At 50.3% G+C, this 23,051-nt stretch overlaps 1 long non-coding RNA gene across 1 annotated transcript; it reads left to right on the top strand.

Moving 5' to 3' along the window:
* The first annotated feature begins 12,897 nt into the window (after positions 1–12,897).
* Positions 12,898–16,915, top strand: LOC135374395 (uncharacterized). Its single transcript, XR_010416880.1, has 2 exons — positions 12,898–13,174; positions 16,500–16,915. It is a non-coding gene; the product is annotated as an uncharacterized LOC135374395 (long non-coding RNA).
* The last annotated feature ends 6,136 nt before the right edge of the window (positions 16,916–23,051 follow it).

Here is a 23,051-nt window from a genome sequence, read left to right on the forward strand (position 1 = left end):
CCAGCTCACCCGAGGAAATGGGGGCGTATAAGAAGGAGTTGGGGACATCGTGAGGAAGATGGAGAAAATGTCTCACAAAGGACCGGATGATGCGATCGCTGCGTTGGAGCAATATGACACTCGGCTCTGCGACCGTCCAGTCGTACACCAACCTAGGTAGAAGGTGGTAAAAGAGCATGACTAATTTCTGGTGAGGCTTTAAAGGACTCCTGCGGAGAGTCTCCAGTTGGCCAGAAATATCAGTGATCTGGGGGTGAACACGCCCAAAACTGTCAATCGAGACCCCGAGATAGACCAGCGGATCATTCACCGTAAGGGCCGACAGAGTATCAGCCCCCACCATATAGGTGTTATCAGTTACTTTAACTAGCTTCTGTCGCCCAGTAGGTAACACGGTAAGGGTGGAAGACTTACTGACATTTATCTCGAGGCCCCTTGCTCCCACAAACAGCGTGAAATGGTCAAGTAGGGATTGCAAACCGGCTGGAGACTCCGCTACCAAGACCACATCGTCAGCAAAGGCAAGAGCTGCTACACGCCGACCGCCCAAGTCACAGCCTATCTGTGGGGGAAGATCAGCCAAGAAGGCGTCTAAAACCAGATTGAACAGCAGGGGTGATAATGGGTCCCCCTGCCGAACCCCGCGACGAGGGATGACCGTACAAGAAGCAGGCCCAACTTCTAGGGTAACAGAACTTGAACTGTAATAGAATGTAATGTACTCAATCAGAACAGAATCAGCACCAGCGGAACGGAGAGCCTGGAGGATGACCGGGATGAGGATGCTGTCGAAGGCTCTCCTGAGGTCAATCGTGGCTGCCGACAGCCCCCGACACCCGCGCCTGGCAGTTTTAAGCAGATGCCTCAAGATGTATATATTCCCGAAGGTGCCATCCGTAGGTCTAAAGGCCCTCTGGTTCTCCTGTAGGGACAGATAAGAACGTAGGCGGCAGTCCAGCAATCTGTGAAATATTCTGACAAGAATCGAGGTAACCGAGATCGGACGGAATTCATTGGGCATGTGACTGGCCTCCTTTTTGGGTAAAAAGACCGTACGGGCCATAAGGAGGCAAGGAGGGAGGCGCCTCAGCCACAAAAGCAAGTTAAAGAATGCTGCCCAGGTATCAGAAGGGAGCTTTTTGATTATCTCGAGAGTGATACCATCGTTACCCGGGCAAGATACATTACGCCGTAGACAATTAGATACCTCATCAGATGAAAAGGGTGTCAGCCCATGGATACGCTCGGGGGCCCTGCCCTCTTCAAATAAGGGTTTGTGGCGCATTATGATCTTTGTTGTCAATGCGCCATTAAACTCCAATCATCATCATCATCATCTTCAAATAAGGCCACCACCGGGCACTCCGTGAAGATGCCGGACGAAAATTTCAGAATGTCCTCCGGGTCCCCTGTGCTGCACTTCTCACCGTCAAACAAGCGGGCGGCCAGTTTCTTCTTATTCCGATTGTAGAGCCTTTGGTATTCTGCGTACCGCCGACGTCTTGCCCTTCGATTTGAGATGGGTACCTCCGGATGACGAGCAGAACCAAGACAAGCCCTAGAGGAGTGGACTGAAGAGAGACTTACTACCCAACGATCAAGATCAGCAAGCCCCAGGTCCCCCAGCAGGGCCCTGGAAACAATTTTCTGTAACTCCTTAACCTCAGGGATTTCAGATGGTTGGTCACAAAAGGCCGACAACGAGATTTCCAGCATACGAAGAGAGGATAAGGTAAGGGGAGTCTGAACCGGGGGAGAGACAGGGACTTCCCCCACAACCCTATCAAGCTCTTGAGCCAACAGCTCCGTTTCCACCTCATCCAGGATGGTCTTGTAAGCGGCGGTTTTCCTTTTGTAGCGAATCTGCTCAACAGTGCAGGCTGGGAAGCTCTCAGCTAAGGCTATGTTTATGAAGGTGGGGTTACTCTCCCGGAGCTCAAGCTCCCTAGTGGCCAGAAGGACCAGTTCTTCTCTGCTCCAGACATGGTTAGAACGCTGGAGATATACACGTTCATTCGCGAGATGGGGAGCACACTTCTTAAGATGAAGGGTCAGACCCCTTTTTTTTGTAGACGTTACACAGTTAGGACAGCCTTCCATGGGCCTCGGGACCTGTCGCCTGACAGGATGAAAGCTCAATAGTCAAATTGCTTCCCGAGGGTATAAATTACTACAGGGACCAAAACTCTAGTATGCAAGATACCATAGACTACAATGGTCAAACTACAGTAGAAATACAAACTCTCAGGAAAAAAGGGGCACTTGAGTTAATGATGATGATGATGATGATTCAGGTTTTCCTGGTGCATAAGCGACGAAGGCCATAATGGGCACTTAAGTAAAAAAAACACCAAAAATACACAGCTCGACGGGAGAGAAGGGTAAAATAGAAACCATACCAACCTGTAAAAACAGGAAGATAAGCCCGTGCACTCCTATCGACCCCCGTCGAGCTGTGGGGGCACTGGCATAAGGAGACGCTTATATAGGCCAAGGAGACGCCCCGATTGGCCCAGAGCTGGTGTGTTATGGAAATAGGCTACTCCGAGCGCCCTCTGGTATATCTTGAAGCTGATGGGCCGGTCGTAACGACGGTATGCAGATTAATCACTGCATGCGCCTCCCCCGACTCCGCCCTCCGGCCAAACGACACCAGATGGGGATGCCAATACTTAATAGCAGATACACTGGGACTTGGGGAGATTATCGTAGACCATTAAGGACATCGTATAGTTCCAGAGGAAAAAACGATGAAGAAGACTTGTCCCAGGAAACCACGCTCCACTCCACGCTGAACACCACACGTCTCCACTCCTGGCCGGTCAGGAACCAAGGGCGCTAGTAGATCAGGACAGCAGCAGCCGCCGGCGCGCTTCAGGCACACTGTAAAAACAGGAAGATAAGTCCGTGCACTCCTATCGACCCCCGTCGAGCTGTGCTGAAGCTGCCTGTAAGCAGATTATTCTTACTTCCGCCTATCACTCATCTTTGAATGGATTGTATTTCAAACACATGGTGGGTATTATACTTGGTCGTCCTTTGTGGCATTTAGCTACCCGTTAGCAGACTATTCTTACTTCCGCCTACCACTCGTCTTTGAATGCATTGTATTTCCAACACATGGTGGGTATTATACTTGGTCGACCTTTGTGGCATTTAGCTATTTTATTATATTTAATCTATTTATTATATTTAATCATTCCCTCTTAACAGGACGAGGTACCTCAACCGCCCAAAACCCCATAAACTCCGCGCCCCGTGACAGCAATGTCGTCTTCAGCAGTGGAGTTGAACCACCGATGTCATGCGTCCAAACATCCTATATGTCCGGACGCCTCCCTGCAACGCGATCACCGACAATAGCTTGATATCAGTCTTTCGGATTCCCATTTCGAGCAGCAGATTGACACTTTCCTTTGCCCAGATACCCTTAAACGAAAGGGTAATACTTCCAAGCTGCAGATCGCCTGCTTCGCCTTCTTTCTTAATGGCTTCATAAGGTCCTGCCTATTATACTTTAGCACTTTATGTGCGTGGGCTGCAGGAAGTTCAATACCAGTCCCCACGATATGGGCATCTATCACCCGCAACTGGTCATCCTTTCTTGCCACAAGATCTGGCTATAAGAACCTGTCGTACACATCAAACTTCTTTTCCTTTTCCACCGCCCAGCCAATCTCTCGCAACCTCTTCTCCACCAGGCGTACCACATTATCGTGTTTTCTGCACCGAGCATCATGGGTTCGGTGACACACGTGGAGGATATGAGCCAAAGTTTCTTGGCTACTACAGCCAGCACGGCAGCTTCTCTCACCATCCCTGGCCGTCGTAGATCGTGTAAGGCAGGGGAGTGCGTTGGCCCTTATATTTATTGCATCGATAAATTGACTGCCTTGCATGATTCTTGTACCTTCTTGCAGCCATTGGTGGGCGTAGGGTACCTCCGCCGACTCCCTCAGTGCTCTTCCACGGTTGGTGGCATATAGGGTATGTGCCCATTGTTTATCCATCGCCTCGGTCGTTCGAATCGTCCGACCGCCTCGGCGTAATGCGTCCTCGATCTTTCTCGAGACATCCTACTACTATCTCCCTTACAACCGGACTCGTTGACGTCCGGAGAGCAGCAATTCTCTTTTGAGGAGCATTGGTATAGTCCATCGCATGGAAGCAATCCCCAATCCACCACGCTTGACTGAGGTGTGGAAAAAACCCTCAGGCACATCATGCGGGAGGTGTAGCCATCGGCGGACGGCGGCTCTTACTAGGACATCCATTTTGTCCAACAACTTTGTGTTCCATTGCCCTAGCACCAACCTGTGGTAATAGCTTGGTAATAAGTAGCACCGCATGATCGTTAACTTTTGTTGGGGCTTCATTGGAGCGGCCTGGATCCTCCTCAGGCCCTCTTCTAGATCGTGGGTAGTCGGAGTAGCCCGGCCATCCGGGCGAAATGTCACACCCAAGTATTTCCACGTATATCTTGGGGTCATTGCGGGCAGGACCAATCCGTCAATACTGAAGTGCCGTTGGTCGTCCACTTTCACCCGTTTCTGTTTCCCAGATGCGACTAGCGAAATGGTTGCCTGTAATTGAAGTCGACGAATGCGAGGAGTCTTCTGGCAATGATGCGGTGGAACAGACGAGCCAATACATCATTTAATCGTGATGGGTCTAAAGTCCTGAGGAAGCTTCGCATCAGGTTTCTTTGGGACAAATATTTTCTTGGCATTCCTCCGGACCGTTGGCGGTCTGCCACATAATATCAGGAGGCTCATTATAAGAGGAAGAATTGTCATTGGCACAGCCCTTAGGCTCCTCGGCATGAAGTTGTCAGGTCCTGGTGCCGAAGCCAGAGGCGGCATATTGGCCTTAACATCTTGAGCCGTGATAACGTAGAAGGGGTCGACCGTGATGGGAGCCACATTGTCATCGTCTTCTTGTAATGGGGAGGACAGCCCCTGTCATGATGGCTTCCCACGAATTCAGGAACGAGACCTCGTCCTCGACTGCAGGCGTACCGTAACCATCGAGGACGAGTCTCGCGCAACCCCTCTGACGTCGACGGTAGAGCAAGTGGAGCTTCCTGTAGTTTGCCTTCTTCTGCTTTCTCCTACTAAGGCCCTCGGGGGGAGGAGCTGTCCCAGAGCGGGGCACCCGTCTCTCCAATTCTCGAGTGAAAACGTCGTGCAGATAGTCGTTAAGCACTACTGTAACGTCCACACGACGCACTGCCTGGTTCGCTATGTCATACAACCTGTCGCCTGGAAACGTGTTCGGTGGCGTTCTGCCAGCGATTTTCTCGATTTCCGTCTTAATGACCTCCAGGCATGTCGGCGGAATCTCTCTCCCGTACTGTACGAACAGATCAACGGGCGCATCTTGGGCATCTTCTGCCATCTCATCCTCCGCGACTGGTGGAGACTCTTCAACAAGTCCAGGTGGAATCTCAGGTTCCGGTCGATTCAGGAGTAGCTCCTGCACTTCCTGTCGATATTGTGGATCCTTTCGATGTGACTTTATAGCCTCCAAAGGTCTCTCAGGAAACCGCTCGTGGAGAGCCATATTCATGAATCTTGGTGGGTTTTCGCTCCTCTTCAGGGCAGCCTCTGCCGCCGCCATACGATATTCTTCTTCAGGCACCCATCGGGGCCTCGTACTTTCAACAACAACATCCCTGTTGTAATCTTCGGGATGCCCCGCCTTCCGGTGTAGACTCAGGCCAGACTCAGGCCAGACTTAGTCGTAAAAGTTCGTTCACACAGGGCACAAGGCCAATTCGCTCCATCCGACCTCCGTCGATTGTCCTGGTTATTGTCACTTTGATCAGCTTGAAGCTGGCCAGGGGTAGATCTCCAACTCCCTGATGCACTGGCGCCCCAGAGGGCCGACCATTCTGTTGACTGCCTTCAGAACCATTCTTCCGCGTTCCTTCAGATCCAGTAACAAGATTTGCTGATTCGGCTAGTGGAAGCTGGTGCTTCTTTAAATTTGCGTGCACCCTCAGACCTTTTAATGAGGAGAAAGCTCTCCCATAGGGACACGGGAAGGCCTCCGGACAACTGTCACTTGTAGGTGCTTGGACAGGCATCGACTGGCTCACGCCGCACGTGTTAACACTAGGAGCCTGCGCCGTGCGGCGCAAGCTTCCTTTTGAATTTGGTTTCTTCTTCGTACCTAGTGATGATTCACTTCGCAGAGGGTGGCAGCCTCTGCAGAGCGGTGTTGGGTCAGAGCTCCGTTTGACCCAAGGCCCGCAAAGATCAAGGGTTTACATGTTGCACCACGTGAAGGTGGAGATGACCCCTTCCGAGGGAGAGGCTGTGTATTGCGCATCCACTCGGCTTGTGGCGCCAGACGGATCAAGCCCTCCTCTGAGAGACACCTCACCCCCACCCCCTGTTAACTGGGTTACAGGTGGTCGCAGCGCCACCCGATGAATGGGGAGAGGGATCACTCAGGCGGAGCCGTTTCGGACATGACGCCAGGCTCAGACCGAAGTCAGAGCCCAACCCGAAAGCAGATTATTCTTACTTACGCCTATCTCTCGTCTTTGAATGGATTGTATTTCAAACACATGGTGTGTATCATACTTGGTCGTCCTTTGTAGCATTTAGCTACCGAAAGCAGATTGTTCTTACTGCCGCGTATCACTCGTGTTTGAATGGATTGTAATTCAAACACATGGTGGGTATTATACTTGGTCGTCCTTTGTGGGATTTAGCTACCGAAAGACGATTATTCTTACTTCCGCCTATCACTCATCTTTGAATGGATTGTATTTCAAACACATGGTGGGTATTATACTTGGTCGTCCTTTGTGGCATTTAGCTACTGAAAGCAGATTATTCTTACTTACGCCTATGACTCGTCTTTGAATGGATTGTATATCAAACACATGGTGGGTATTATACTTGGTCGTCCTTTGTGGCAGTTAGCTACAGAAAGCAGCTTATTCTTACGTACGCCTATCACTCGTCTTTGAATGGATTCTACTTCAAACACATGGTGGGTATTATACTTGGTCGTCCTTTGTGGCATTTAGCTATTGATATACTTTATTCCACTCTTATTGTAACACCCATAGAGGGAAGAGGAACCCCCAAAATCCAGTTAGAGGACCCCCAACTGCACCACCCGGAGCAGTGCAGTGACTTTCCCATCCCTTCCAGATGGCAACATTGAAAGCGTGAATGACTTGGCCGCGTTAATTTCCAATCCCTTCTCAGAGAAGAAGACATAGGCCTCATCTAAACGGCCTTGCAGCCCCGCCGATGTTGAGGCAAAAATGAGGCGATCATCGGCGAAGGCAAGCGCATCCATCTCAATTATCCAACCAAATTAAAGAGGATGGAGGAAAGGGGATCACCCTGCCGCACACCTCTCGCGGGTCTTGCAAGTACAGTATCCCTCCTGTAGCACAGGACTGTAATGCTGTTCAGGTATGAGTATTCGAGGTAGCCCATAAAGTCTACCGTGAGGCCTCGTCTTCGGCCTGCATCCAAGATGGCTTGAAGAGACACGATATCGAACGCGCGCCTCAAGTCCACACTCGCCTCAAGTCCACACGCTAGTGGACGGCATTTAGTCTTGGTCTCGTGGAGTATCGTCGAGAGGAGTAGAACATTCTTCCCACAGCCATCAAGCGGCTGAAAGGCCCGCTGACGAATGTCAAAATCAATAAGGTTGGAGAGCCGACGAGCCAGCACCTTGTGAAAGAATCTCAGCAAGGCGGGTCCCACAGTAATGGGCCGGAAGTCTTTGGCCTCGGACGGGCGGGAGCATTTCGGTGTGAAGATGGCACAGGGGCGGCTTCTCACTCAGCATGAACAGGTCCAGAATAGTCTGCAGTATCACCACTGGTGTCTTCATTAAATCTTGGGGTGTCAACCCATCTGGGCCAGGCGCACTCGGTGCCTTGAAGCGAGCTAGATGTATTTATTGCACCGACACTGGACCAAACGGGTCAATGGCTTGGGGAGCCGATGGATAGACAGCAGACTCCACTCTGGGGACGGTTTCCTCCATAACAGTCTTCCCATTTTCCAGGAGGGCTCGCGGGTCAGACACCTCGGCCTCGTTAGGGCCATCCAGAATACGTCGGATACATTCGCATTGACGACTCATGTACAACTCCTGCGTAGCCGCATACTCCTGGCGCTTTCGTTTCCTGCGGCTTAAGTACTGACGCAGGTTCTGAGGAGGCGGTCTTACATTTCGTCGTACGGGGCAGGTGTCCCTAAAGAAGACCTCCCGTATGTTGTCATTCAGAGGGTCGTCGAAGGAATGCCCCTGCACCGCCAACCTCACGATATCCCATAATCTGAAGCATTGGGAGCTCTCAGGTGGAGGTGTTTCAAGTCGTTCCTGGAGGGTCATAACAATAGCCTCACGAGTGGTCACCCCGACATCGGAGCCCTCTTGATCCATATCAGGATTGGCATCCACAGTTCCGGAGTCTTCAGCTCCACTAATTTCATGTGGAGCTACCTGGACTGGTTCATCCAACAGTTCCTGCAGTAGAGCCTTATAAGCAACTTGCTTCCTGTGACACTTAATGCTCTCTAAGGAGCGCTCCGGGAAGAGCCTGACGAGTTCTTGGCTAATAAATCTTACGCCTTCTTCTCAGAGGCACAACTCCTGCCTTGCTAAACGTCTAGACTCCTCCAGAGTCCCATCTCGGTCTGACACGTTCTGTCCTTATTTCGGCGTTCCACTACTCGGGATGGGCGGCCCTCTTGTGCAGACGCAAACCGATTGCGGAGGCAAAACTCCGTCCACAAAGAGGACACACATGGGGCAACACTTCTTCCTCCTGACTTGCTGGCGGTGCGACGTCATCACCATCCGGAGCTGGCGTATGGCCCGCATGATTCATATGTGCACTGCGGCCACGCTTGGTCGTGAAGTCTCTCCCGCAGGAAAACTTGAACATGTTGTAGTTGTGATTGCACCGCAACAGGCGGGTTCAGGTCGAGAGCTCCAGCAACTCTGCTGAAGCTTAAGAATGCGAGGGAATACAGCGAAACTCAACACAATTTTCCCCCGGCTACTCAAGAGCGAGCCAGGGGGGGTGTACCGCAGAGCCCCGTTAGCCTCACCCAGAGGGTGAGCCCAGCCCCTACCACGTGGAGGTGGGGTTGCGGATACACGAGGGTTAGGAATGTGGACAGAACAAACTGACAGCTCGCCTAGCCGAGGAGGAAAGCAGATTATTCTTACTTCCGCCTATCACTCGTCTTTGAATGGATTGTAGTTCAAACACATGGCGGGTATTATACTTGGTCATCCTTTGTGGCATTTAGCTATTCTTTTTTTTACTAACTTCCCTCTTTATGGAAGAGGTACCAACCCCCAACCCCAAACTCCGCGCTGCGAAGATACAGGGCCCGTCTTCAGCGGTGGCTCATCACCACCGACGTCATTCAGCCGAAGATCCGGTACGCCCTAACACCGCCCTGCAGTCCAATGATAGACATCATCTTTACATCCTCTTTCCGTAGTCCCATGGCCAGGAGCTGTTCGGCACTTTCAGGAGCCCAGATGCCCTTAAAAGACATAGTGATGCTCCCCACTCCAACTTCCGGAGCATCACCTCTAACCACGTCGGCCAAATCGTCTCCAGAGTACTTCACCACCTTATGGGCATGTGCAGCCGACAGGTCAATTCCGGTGCCTACAATCTGGGCATCCAAAATCTTCACCGTGCCGCTCTTCCTAGCGATAAGATCGGGTTTCAGTACTCCTTGGGGGACCTCGCACCTCTTCTCTCTCTGGACTTCCCAGCTGATGTCCCTCAGGCGGCTCTCTGCATATCTCACCACATTATCGTGACGCCTGGTGCGAGCTCCGTGCGTACCGTGGCACACCTGAAGTATATGGGCGAGAGTCTCCTGACTGCGGCATCCCGCTCTGCAGGTCTTTTCCACCTCTCTCCCTCTACCCGATCGAGTTAGGCAGGGGAGGGCATTCGCCCTGATCTTAATGGAGTCAATAAACTGGCTTCCTTTCATAACCCTAGTGGCCTCCTGAATTCATCGGTGGGCGTAGGGCACCTCAGGGGCCTCCCTTAGTGCTCTCCCATTATTTGAAGCGTACAGCTTCTGCGCCCACTGCTTGTCAACCGCCTCTGGTGTCCTCATGAGGCGTCCTCCTCTCTGGGACGCGTGGTCAGCCTTCTGAGCTACCATCTTCATGAATGGTGTTGACAACATATGGGCAATGGCCGGATTCGTAGATCTTCCTAGCGCTTCTAGTTTCTTCCTCAGCATAACCGGGACAGTCCACCTTAGAGAAGGTATGCCAATGCCTCCTCTCCGCACAGAGGTGTGAAAAAATCAAATGGGGACGTCGTGGGGTAAATGTAACCATTGCCTCCCTGCTGCTCTGATGTTCACATCCAGCCTCTGTAACAACTTGGTGTTCCATTGGCCCAAGACCAACCTATGATAGAGCCGAGGCAAGAGGTACCACCGAAGCAGGGCTAGCTTTTGCTGCGGCTTCAGAGGCGCTTTCCTTATGCATTGCAGTCCTTCGTCGAGCTGTTGCGTAGTCTGTATCCTTACCAACTAGCCCAACGTTGTTTGTTGTTGCGTAGTCTGTTTCGCTCTCCCATTGGGGCCAAACGTGATCCCTAGGTATCTCCATGTAAACCTCTCATCCATAACAGGCAGTCTGGATCCCCCAATCGTGAACGCTACATCCTCGGCCACCTTCGTCTTCTTTTGTTTCCCTGACGACACCAGTGCCACCGTCGCCGACTTCCCGACGTTCACTTGGAGCCCTCCCGCCTTCATGAAGTCATTAACGATGTTGAGACGTTCTTGGAGTCCTCCCGGCGTTGATGCCATGAGTATCAAGTCGTCCGCGACGGCCATGACGTCGAGGGAAGCTCCCCCGACGTCAAAGCCAACGCGGGGATCACTCGTCGACAGGAGCTCATCAATGACTAAGTTAAAAAGGACCGGCGATAGCGGGTCGCCCTCTCGCACCCCAGTCGTGGGGTTTACCAACCGGGTCTGTCCTTGAAGTTGCAACAGCGTAGGCGCGTCATCGTACAGGTCTTTGAGGTACTCCAGGAAGCCCTCCGCCAAACCAGCCCTCCTGGCTCCGTTTAGAATCGCACTCCTTGCCACTTTGCCGAATGCCTTTGCCAAATCAATGGTTGCAATGTACAAAGATTTATTAAGCCGCCTACTTTCTGATAGGGCCGTGCTCAAGAGAAACACCTTCTCGCAACATCCATCTGCCGGAACGAAGGCTCGCTGTTGGTGGTCGAAGCTCAGAAACGCCAGCAGCCTCTTTGCCAATATTCGATGAAATAGACGAGCAATAACCGATGTGATGGTGATTGGCCTGAAGTCACCCGGCGACACCGCTCCCGGCTTCTTGGGCACAAAGATTGTTCTGGCCATCCTCAATGTCGTAGGCGTTCTCCCCATCAGCATAAGTAGGTTCATCAGTAGGCGCAACACTGTTATGGGAACAGCCCGAAGCGTCCTAGCTGGGAAATTATCCGGACCGGGGGCGGAGTTCACAGGGGGCATATTCGTCTTGATGTCTGCAGCGGTTATCACGTAAAACGTTCGGCACGGTGTTTTCATCAATAGATGATGGTGGGGGAGCCTCTGTCATAGTGGACTCCCAGGAGTCCATAACGAGACGACGTCCTCGACTGCAGGCGCACCGTAACCATCGAGGACGTGTCTCGCACAGACTCCCTGCTTCCTTCTGAAGAGTTCTTGCATCCGACGGTACTGGGCCTTCTTCTGCTTCCGCCGACTCAGTTCAGGTGCGGCGACACCGGGTATCTGACGTGATGATCTGGGGCATCTCGAAGGTCTTCGCTGAAGAAGACATCCCTTATGTAACTGCTGAGTTGGCATATAACGTCCACGCCCCTGACCGCCTGGTTGGCAATGTCAAACAATATGTCCGCTTGAAACGTAGTGGGAGGAGACCGACTGGCGATCTTCTCAATTTCATTTCGAATTACTTCGATTCTTGACGGGGGGAGTTCTCTATCATACCTCGGATGGAGGTCCAGTTCCCGTCGTTGAGCCACTGGCGCTGCTACCACATCCTGGGCGGCATCCCCAAGAGACGGTGCCTCCCGGTCCTCTCCCTCATCATCCCTTCTTTCTTCTATGAGACGCTGAACCAACGCTCTATAGTTGGGATCCTTTCTGTGTGACTTTATCGCCTCAAGCGTCCTCTCAGGGAACCTCTCATGAAGGGCGATGTTTATGAAACGGGGGACTTGTTCGGCTTTCCTCCAAGCAGCCTCAACTGATGCCAGACGGTACTCTTCCTCCCCGACCCAACGTGGCCTCGTCCTCTCCACCACAATGGCTCGATTATAATCGTCTGGATGGCGTGCCTTGCGATGCAGTCCCAGGCCAGTCTTCGTCGTGAACATTCTGTTGCATAAAGCGCAGGACCAACCCGTTTCTTCTCTCTCTGGGGCCGCGGGTGGATCAGACCCCGAGCATATCTCCTAGGGTTCAACTGGATGCAAGCCTTCAGATCCATCCGCACTCATAGGTGCAGCACTATGTTGTACACTTGTCTCTCCTTCTTGTGTCAAGCCTTCCGATCCTCGGTTTTCATTGGCTGTCTGTCTCGTGGTGGAATCAGGTCTCAGCAAGTGATTCTTTAGGCCGGCATGGATACGTAACCCTTTCATCGTGGAGAAGCTCCTACCACAGGAACATTGGTGGGTTTCGGTACGCAACACAGGATCCTCGGCGGGCTCTGCAGACTCTCCGCCGCACGGGTTCACACTAGGAGCCGACGCTACTCGGCGCCGGCTTCCTCTTACATTGCTTTGTCTTTCCGTACCTAGCGTAATTCCACTCCGCAGAGGTTGGCAGCCTCTGCAGAGCGTGGTGTCACGACTGTGTCGCTACCGTCGGTCCCGCTCTACTGCCATCATCACAGGCATCGTCGGGCGCGGGAAAACGCGGGCGGCTCGTGCACGAAACGAACAAAACCGGGCAGCACGGGAGCTGATGGTCTCTCTCTTGACTGGTCTGGTCCATCGTCATGTCTGCCAGGGATTACGACTTTCATTAAAATCCAGTTGCTGGACCTCTCTGTGTCGTCGTTTCGGGGGAAGGAATGCATCAACTGGTGGCAGCGGTGCACGGCGGACCTCATGTGCTTCGAGTATGTAAAGGTGGGTACTAGCTTTGCTGATTAGTTGTAACCAGGATTTAGCCTAGTGTTCTAAATCTGGTTAGTTAACCCTACTGTCGAGGAGTCCTCTGTACCACACAGAGCAAATCGTAGAGACGGAACCAAAAGTTCCCGTTCCGAATCCTAACGAAGAATCCTCCCCAGATGTTGGTCAAGACAGTATTCAGCAGGATCTTGAATACGCAGAAAACTCTGCAGCGTGCTCCTTTTTGCCTCCCATATCAAATAGTTTTGACAGCTTACGAGGACTTGACAAACAAACTCTAAAGCTGGAGCAACAAAGTGACTCAACGCTAGAGAGACTTTTCAAACTCATTGATGGTGTCCCTAGAAAAAATGCGACGTTTGCCACAAAGTCGGATCTCTTATATCGTTATTACAACGACCGCAAAGGTAGAACTTTGGATCAGCTAGTTGTACCACGAAAGTACAGACAAGATATTCTGCACCTCAGTCATGCATGTTCATGGTCAGGTCATTTAGGAATCAGAAAAACTAAGGACAGACTCCTTCAGGAATACTACTGGCCAGGATGTTTTAAAGATGTAGAAAACTTCGTTCGGTCATGTGATTCATGCCAAAGAGTAGGGAAATCTACCGACCAGTGTAAAGCACCACTTAACCTAGTCCCTATAATCACAGAACCCTTCAAGCGCTTAGTAATCGACACGGTAGGTCCTTTACCACAAACTAAGTCAGGATACCGTTACATACTAACGCTGCTGTGTCCAGCAACGAAGTTTCCTGAAGCAGTGCCTCTCAAGGAAATAACTTCTTCCGAAATAGTGGATGCCTTGCTTGGCGTCTTTGCACGAATAGGTTTCCCCAGCGAAATTCAAAGCGATCAGGCAAGCGTGTTTACTAGTGCACTGACAACAACCTTTCTACAACGCTGCGGGATTACCATCATCCACAGCTCAGTATATCATCCACAAAGCAATGCAGTTGAACGTTGGCATTCAACACTCAAACGAGTTCTACGAGCTCTATGTTATGAACATAAAAAAGATTGGGATATGTGTTTGCCGGCAGCAATGTTTGCTCTTAGAACTGTTCCCCATGAGGCAACAGGATTTAGCCCTGCGGAACTAGTCTATGGCAGATCACTAAGATCACCGCTGAGAATAATCAGAGAACAATGGGAAGATAGTGGGGACGATCCCACAGTGGTAGAGTACGTTTTAGAATTGTTAAATCGTTTACATATAGCTCAAGAGCTAACACTAGAGAACATGAAAATTGCCCAGGAAAAAGCTAAAACTTACTACGACAGGACAGCTAGGTCACGGCTCTTCTCACCGGGGCAAAAAGTAATGATATTACGACCGTGTCGTCAAAACAAACTGCAAGTTCAGTGGGAAGGTCCAGCACAGGTATTAGAAAAACTTTCCGACACCAACTATGTCGTTCAGCTTGGCAAACGTAAATCATCCGTCAAAATCTACCACGCAAACTTGATGAAACCGTACACCGAACGCGAGGCTATTGTTAACCTCACACTAAACGAACCTGAGGAAATCCCCTTAGACATCCCTTCTCTAGGAACGGGTGAAGTTCCCACAGTTCATGAAATAATGCTTAATATCGTCGAAGCCGGTGACTTGCAACCTAATCAAATCCAAGATCTGACTCATTTAATCGAGGAGTACCAGACTTTATTTTCTGATAGGCCCGGCAAAACTACGTTAGCTTGTCATGACATAGAACTAACATCAGAAAAGCCAGTTAAGTCCAAGCCGTATAGAATGGCACCTAGACAGAAGGCCATACTAGAAACTGAAATTAAGAAAATGCTCGATTTAGGGGTAATAGAACCCGGTGAAAGTGATTATGCATCGCCGCTAATTTTAGTTGAAGCTCCAGGCAAGGATCCTCGCCCTTGCATTGATTATAGAAAGCTCAACGCAATAACGCGGGATCAAATCTACCCAATTCCGAACATCGAAGAAAGGATTGAGACTGTTAGTGCAGCAAAATTTATCTCAACCTTAGATTTGGTACGAGGATATTGGCAAGTACCCCTCACAGAACGAGCAAAAAGGTACGCAGCATTCACATCACCAATCGGTACTTTCAGACCTGTCATGCTCACATTCGGCCTGAAGAATGCTCCTTTCTGTTTTTCGAAGCTCATGGACACAGTTCTAAAGGGTCTCGAAAACTTTGCAGTTCCCTACCTTGATGATGTTGCAATTTTTTCTTCCACTTGGGAAGACCACATTCAACACCTTAAAATAGTTTTTCAGCGTTTTAGAGAGGCAGGGCTTATTATGAAAGCAAAGAAGTGCAAACTTGCACGCTCCCATGTAACATATCTCGGTCACATTGTTGGACATGGGTACCGCAGCCCACTTCAGACAAAAGTTGCTGCGATTAAAGATTTTCCTCGCCCAACTACAAAAACCCAAGTCAGGTCTTTCTTAGGACTCACTGGTTACTATCAAAGGTACATCAGAAACTATGCTGACATCGCCAGTCCTTTAACCGATGCATTGAAAAACAATCAACCCAATCGTATTCTATGGGATACGACCAAAGAAAGCGCTTTTCAAAAGTTAAAAACAGCGCTATGTTCAAAACCACTCCTTCGGGCCCCAGACTTCGCACGTCCTTTCATCATTCAGTGTGATGCAAGTGACAGAGGTATAGGTGCGGTGCTTTGCCAAAGGGACGAAGCTGGAAGAGAACACCCCGTCGTATTCATAAGTAGAAAACTAACCCTACGCGAACAGGCATATTGTGCTTCCGAAAAGGAATGTGCTTGCATTGTATGGGCCATTCAAAAACTTAGTTGTTACATGTACGGAACGAGGTTTACAGTCGAGACAGACCACTGTCCTCTCACTTGGCTAAACCAAATGTCAAACAAAAACTCTAGACTTTTACGTTGGAGTATCATTCTTCAACAATATAACTTCGATGTTCGCTACCGTAAAGGTAAAGAGAATGGCAACGCTGATGCTCTCAGCCGCGCAGTATGAGTTCATTTTTGGAATACTTTTCATTTTCAGAATCTTTCTTTCATTCTCCCACTCCTCCCTTCGTTTGCTATGGTGTATCAGAACTTACTTCGTTACTGCACATTGTTGGATTTTTGTATATAAAAGTGCAGTTCACACTTTGGTTACTATTTTGGGTATCGTTCTTGATATTCTGATTTCATACGTACTTTGCCTTCATGGGATTAAGGATAGGACACTTTTTCTTCTTTACATATCCTGGTTCAATTGAAAGGTATAGGCTGGGCCTCGCCTGAGCTGCTTGGGGTGCTTTGGTGGTTTGTCTGCTTCCGTTTGCTCACGCAGTGTTCACAACCCCAACTACATTTGGAGGCTTCATACATGAATTCCCTTCTGGTCATCGAACAAACGTCATCGATTGGCCACTGTCCAAGCCGCCACCTTCAGGCCCTGGACCTTACTGCGCCATTGGATAAAACATCGCCACCATCAAGCCACTCCAGAGTCACGGCAGCAAGCCGTCACAACTCCTTGGCTTCCTCTTCATCGGCGGGGAAAGTTGTCACGACTGTGTCGCTACCGTCGGTCCCGCTCTACTGCCATCATCACAGGCATCGTCGGGCGCGGGAAAACGCGGGCGGCTCGTGCACGAAACGAACAAAACCGGGCAGCACGGGAGCTGATGGTCTCTCTCTTGACTGGTCTGGTCCATCGTCATGTCTGCCAGGGATTACGACTTTCATTAAAATCCAGTTGCTGGACCTCTCTGTGTCGTCGTTTCGGGGGAAGGAATGCATCAGTGGGTGGGTCAGAGCTCCGTTCGTCCCCAAGGCCCGCGAAGACCAAGGGTTAACAGGTTGCACCACGTGAAGGTGGAGTTGACCACTTCCGAGGGAGAGGCTATGTATTGCGCATCCACTCGGCTTGTGACGCCAGCCAGATCAAGTTCCCTACCGATAGACGCCCAACCCTCACCCCCAATTAACTGGGTTACAGGCAGCCGCAACGCTGCCCAGCGAATAGGGAGGGGGACCGCCCGGGCGGATCAATCCCTGGCATAACGCCCGGTCTCGACCGAGGTTGAGGCCCAACCCGAAAGCACCTGAAAGCACATTATTCTTACTTCCGTCTATCACTCGTCTTTGAACGGATTGTATTTCAAACACATGGTAGGTATTATACTTGGTGGTCATTTGTGACATTTAGCTATAAGCCTTTTATTGACATATATGCATAAGCAATAAATCATTCTCTTTTATTAGTGGAAAACGATTAAAACCTAAAGGGATGAAAAGTTGCCCGTTGGAATGTTTTAAAACAGTAAATAGACCCAAGGCAGACCGCTAGTGATACAAAGGCTAACATTCTATTGGTCCAGCCGTGTTTACGCAAGAAAACAGCCGCGTTCAAGAATTCCCCGCTCTGAAAATGTGATCGGTTAGGGGATCACTACAGGACACTCCGTTAGGTCGGAAATTTTCTCAGAAAGGCCAGGGACACAGTATTTCCGTACCTTCTCGGCGGAAAAGGCCGCAAGGGGCTTGTACTCACCCCTGATCTGAATGTCTGATACGTACGTAGCTCTCTCGATAGAGTATACCAAGTCCGGTTTATAGACCACGTCATTGAGCTTCAGCTGCGGTTCCTTATAAACTCGTACGCCGTTGCTCTCTATTTTCTTCTTGATGTGTTCCATGACTCGGTCATGTCGCTTGACCCTTGCACCGTGAATACGTGGGCACCCTTGCAGGACGTGAGAGATTGATTCGGAGGTAGGGCAGCCTGCACCACATCGTGTTGGTTTACTTCGTCCTCTGGAGCATCGTAGCCTCGTTGGAAGCGCATGTGCCCTGAGTTTAATGATGTCGATATACTCAGCGCCCGTAAGGAACTGAGCTGGGTCCCGCAACCATGACGCTTTTGGTGCTGACGATGCTTCGCAGAGGCCCTTGCCGTCGACGGTAGAATAGAGCTTTGTTCTCCAGTATCTCTTCTGCTCGATATTAGACTCCAGGGTCCAGCTTCCATGCCGTAGACTATTGCGCAACTTGGACACATCCTGGAAAAATAGCTACGAGAGGGTTACAGCTTCAAGAAAGGTGTCACTTTTTGCGCACATGTTTCGCAGTCTTTGTAAACGTAACCTTGGCATTGAAAGCTCAAATGAAGGTACGCCTAAGCCCCCATCAGGTATGCTTGCATAAATAAAGGCGTTTGGGACGTCATGCGGCAAATGTAGGACGTGCCTAACATAACGCCTTACTTGACGGTCCCACAACTCCAATTTGGCGATATCCGTCTCAGCCACAGTCCAGTCGTAAACTACTCTGGGCAGCAGGTAGTATAGTAATATCGTCATCTTCTGGTGTGGCTTGAGAGGGGAGCGTTGTAGGGCTTGTAGCTGTTCAGAAAGGTTGGTAACGCACGGAGAAACTTTACCGAACGTATTCACCTCTATCCCGAGATATTTGAGTTTATCCTCCACCCCCCCCCAACACAGGAACGGTTTCCTCACCAATGCAATACTCTTTAGGGACGACCTTGGTGAGTTTTTGACGACCAGAAGGCATCATGGTGAGGGTGGCACACTTCGAAGTATTTATGTGTAGACCTCTTGCGCTAGCGAACAGCGTAAAGCTGTCGATGACACGCTGGAGTCCTTCGGGGGTTCTGGCTGTCAAGATGATGTCATCGGCAAAGGCGAGGGCCTCTAGACTTCGTCCCTCCACCTCTACACCTATACCCTCGGGAAGTTCTGTGATGAACTCATCGATGACTAAATTAAATAGCAGGGGGATAGAGGATCCCCCTGCCGGACTCCCTGCGCTGGTCGTACTGTTCTCTCGAGCCCATCCATGATGAGGGTAGTTGAGCGGTCCTCGTAGAAGGCTTTTAAGTAGCGAATCAGGACATCGTCGATACCCCGGCGCTGTAATATTCTGAAAATAACCTCAAAGGGTACGCTATCAAATGCTCGGCGCAAATCAATAGCTGCAAGGGCCAAACCCCTACAGCGCCTGCGAGCTTGCCGCAGCATATACCGCAAGAGATAAATGTTTTCAAATGTGCCATCCGTGGGCCTAAACGCCCGCTGAATGGGATCCAGGTCAATACCAGTGCGCATCTTGACGTCAAGGATTCGATGAAACACTCTGAGAAGAATAGAGATATAGTAATAGGCCTTAGTTCATCAGGGTTAATACTACGTTCTTTCTTGGGAAGGAAGATAGTCTTTGCAGATGTAAGCGACGGCCCAGTAGGAGGAGCACGTTAAAGAAGGCTACCAATACCTTCGGATGTAGTCGGCGGAGCATACCAATGGTGAGGCCATCTTCACCAGGAGCGGAATTGTTGCCGCGGCAAGCAGTTTCCACTTCTTCTGTTGACACTCGCGTGAGGCGGAAGCCATCATAAGGAGATCCCTCAGATCCAAAAATGCCACATCGCTGCGTTCCTGGAACACCCCGGCCCAGAATTCGAGAGCTTGCTCTGCATCACAGACAATCTACTTATCGCCCTCAAGAAGTTTAGCAGCGAGTTTCCTCTTATTCCTCTTGAATAATCTCTGGAATTCAGCGTAGCGCCTTCTACGAGTTACTCTATTCGACGTAGGTACAGGGCCAGGGCGCCCTATTCCTACTCTGCGATAGGTTGCTGACCCAGCGATCAATATCGGCGAAGCTCACCTCATTGTGTAGCACCTTGGTCACGATTTGCTGAAGCTAAGCTGCTTCTTCTGGTGGGGAGGATCGTCACGGAATTCGCTTAGGGCAGTACGTAGGGTCTCCAGGGTATAAACAGGGTTTACATGAGTTGTCTCGTTGACAGATTGATGTAGAGCATTGTGCGCAATTTCGTGAGCGAGTTGGCTAAGTTCTACCTCTTCAAGAATGGCTTTGTAGGCCGCCGTCTTTCTCTTATATCGAATGTTCTCGACGGTAGCATTAGGGAAATGCTCAGCGAGGGCTATATTAATAAAGGTAGGTGCCCCCAATTCGCATAGCTCATGTTCTCTTTGGGCTAGTAAAATAAGCAATTCGTCTGTCCATACAAAGTTATGGCGGGCGAGGTTAACACGAGCATTTGCTAAGTCAGGAGCACATTTGCGCAGATGTTGGGTAAAAAAAAGCAGATTATTCTTACTTCCGCCTATCACTCGTCTTTGAATGGATTCTATTTCAAACACATGGTGGGTATTATACTTGGTCGTCCTTTGTGGTATTTAGCTATTTGTTCTTTATTATGACTCTCTTGTTGTACACCTGCACAGGGACGAGAAACCCAAACAAACAGTGAGAAAAAAGAAAACCCCACTGCATCCACCCAACACATCAGTGAACATCACGGTGAAAGCGAACTACGGAAGTGATCTTGTTGAACACCCTGAAGCAGCGAACGCCGCCCTGCAAACACCTCACCGTTAATAGTTTCAGGTCTTGTTTGTTTAAACCCAGGTCCAAAAGACCGTCCGCACTCGATTTTGACCACACGCCACAATAATTCATTGTTAGCGTGGTTACAATAGGGGCCCCCGCACGACCCTCACACACAGACTCTAGAAGACCGAGCACGGTGTAACCCCGCACTTTGCTTACATGCGCGCACTCACTGGGTAGTCCACACCCAACAACTTGAGCGTCAATGATCACCATGCTGTCCTCTTGTGGGCGACGATGTCCGGGATGTAAACTTGACCGGTAGATGTTTTCACTCTTGGCTCAACCTTCACGTGCCACTGTAGTTGAAGCAATCGGTGGGAGACATACTTGACGAGGTTATTGTGCCGTTTCATGCAAATCTGGTGAGTTCTGTGAGACTGTTGCAAAACGTGGGAGTGTGTTTCTTTCTTGTCGCAACCAGCACGACAAAGGGTAGACGTCTCCCTCCCTCTTTTGGTCCTTGACAGCGTAGGAAGGGCGTTGATTCGAAGTTTGTTTATATTCATAAACTACCTCCCCGGCAGGAGCTTAGTGCCCTCCCTGACGAATCTCTGGGGTGCAGGGACGTTCCTTGAATCCTTTAAGGGCCTTCCATCATTAGAAGAATGAAGGGCCGCATACCAGTAGGACGAAGCTCTTCGCTTTGATGACACACAGCTTCCTTTGTACTGCATACAGTGCTTCGCGTGTGCGATCGTGTTCTTCACCAGTTTGCACATAGTAGTCTTCCTCACCAGTTCGGACGTAGAATCCTCCATTCTAGAAATTTGATCGTGAGTAAGGTAGGGTCCGTAGGCAAGGAAAATCCATCCCTCCTTCACCGACTTGGGCATAAAAATACCCCAGGGGCACATCGTGTGGCAAACGGAGCTACCTGCGAACAGAGGCTCTCACAGCAGTGTCAATCTTCATTGGTAGAGCGATCTTCCATGGGCCCAACACCAGTCGATGATACAGGCGAGGCAGCAGGTATCCTCGCAGGGCCACAAGGCGCTGCTGTGGTTTGAGGGGAGCCTTGTGCAGTCGATCAAGCATGGTAGCAACTTCTTGAATAAGAGGCAATGGCTTGGCAATACCGGTTGTAGAGTAGTGTAATCCTAGATAACGCCAGATATCGGCCATACCCATTGTCGGCAAGCTGACACCATTCACTTCGAAAGTGCTATCAAGAACCTTTGTCTTGGCTTCACGACCGGACGGGACGAGTGATAGTGTAAAGGACTTGGCAACGCTAATTTCTAAGCCTCTGCTCTCGAAGAATGCGGCTGCTTCCAACAAACGTTCCTGCAGACCATCGGGGGTAGAGGCAAACACCAACAGGTCATCCGCAAAAGCTAGGGAGTCGACCATCAAACTGTCACTTCTGAAGGCGACGTCCCCTTTCCCACTGGTAAGGAACGAGTCCAACACCAAACTAAAGAGTAGGGGGGAAAGGGGGTCATCTTGTCGCACTCCCCTGCTTGGCTTAGCCAATCATGTAGCCCCACTGAAGCTCAGCACACTCGTGTTGTTTCGATACGAGTATTCTACATAACTCATAAATTCGGGAGAGAGACCACGTAGCCGTCCAGCCCGCAGAATTGCCTCCAGAAAGACACTATCAAAGGCTCTTCTTAAGTCAACACTTGCCATATATAACGGTCTACATTTGGATCTTGCCTCGTGGAGAACAGTTGCCAAAACCATAATGTTCTCAGCACACCCATCAATAGGCTGGAACGCACGCTGCCGAACGTCAAAATCCCCAGCCACTGATAGACGACGCGCCAGCACTTTGTGGAGGAGTCTTAGTAAAATCGGGGCCACTGTTATAGGACGAAAGTCCTTCGCTTCCTTGGCTTCAGAGTTTTTTTAGGAATGAAAACTGTCCTAGATCCCAACAAACACACTGGGGGCCTGCCATACAGCATGATCAGATCCAAGATTGTCTGGAGAATGATCACTCGCGTTTTCTTGAGCTCATTTGGTGTAAAACCATCGGGACATGAAGCGCTCCTCGGACTCGTGTGCGCCAGGCGGATTTCCTGTGCAGAGACCAGTCCGAAGGGATCGATCATTTGAAGGGAAGGGGTGCACTCGTTTCTGTCAGGTACTGCCAAGGTAGTCAATTCCATGATCCTCTTCCATTCATCTAGGATAACAGTAGGATCCTCAACCGTCACATCATTAGGCCCATCAAAATTGCGCCTAATACACTCAGGATGGCGTTTCTTAAACAACTCTTGAGTCCTTGCATAGGCTCGCTTTTTCTCCTTCCGCCTACTGACTGTAGGGTTGCGACGAGCTGGAGGAGGGCGTCGGGTACCTCTGGTGGCAGGGAGATCTCTAAAAAAGACTTCACACAGGTAGTCATTCAAAGGGGGCCCAAAGTCATGTCCTTCCACTGCCAAAGACATAATATCCCAGAGCCTATGACCCTGGAACCCAGTTGGCGGACTTCTTTCTGTACGCTCCCTTA

This window comes from Ornithodoros turicata, unplaced genomic scaffold, assembly GCF_037126465.1.
Source record: "Ornithodoros turicata isolate Travis unplaced genomic scaffold, ASM3712646v1 Chromosome55, whole genome shotgun sequence".
NCBI lineage: Eukaryota > Metazoa > Arthropoda > Arachnida > Ixodida > Argasidae > Ornithodoros > Ornithodoros turicata.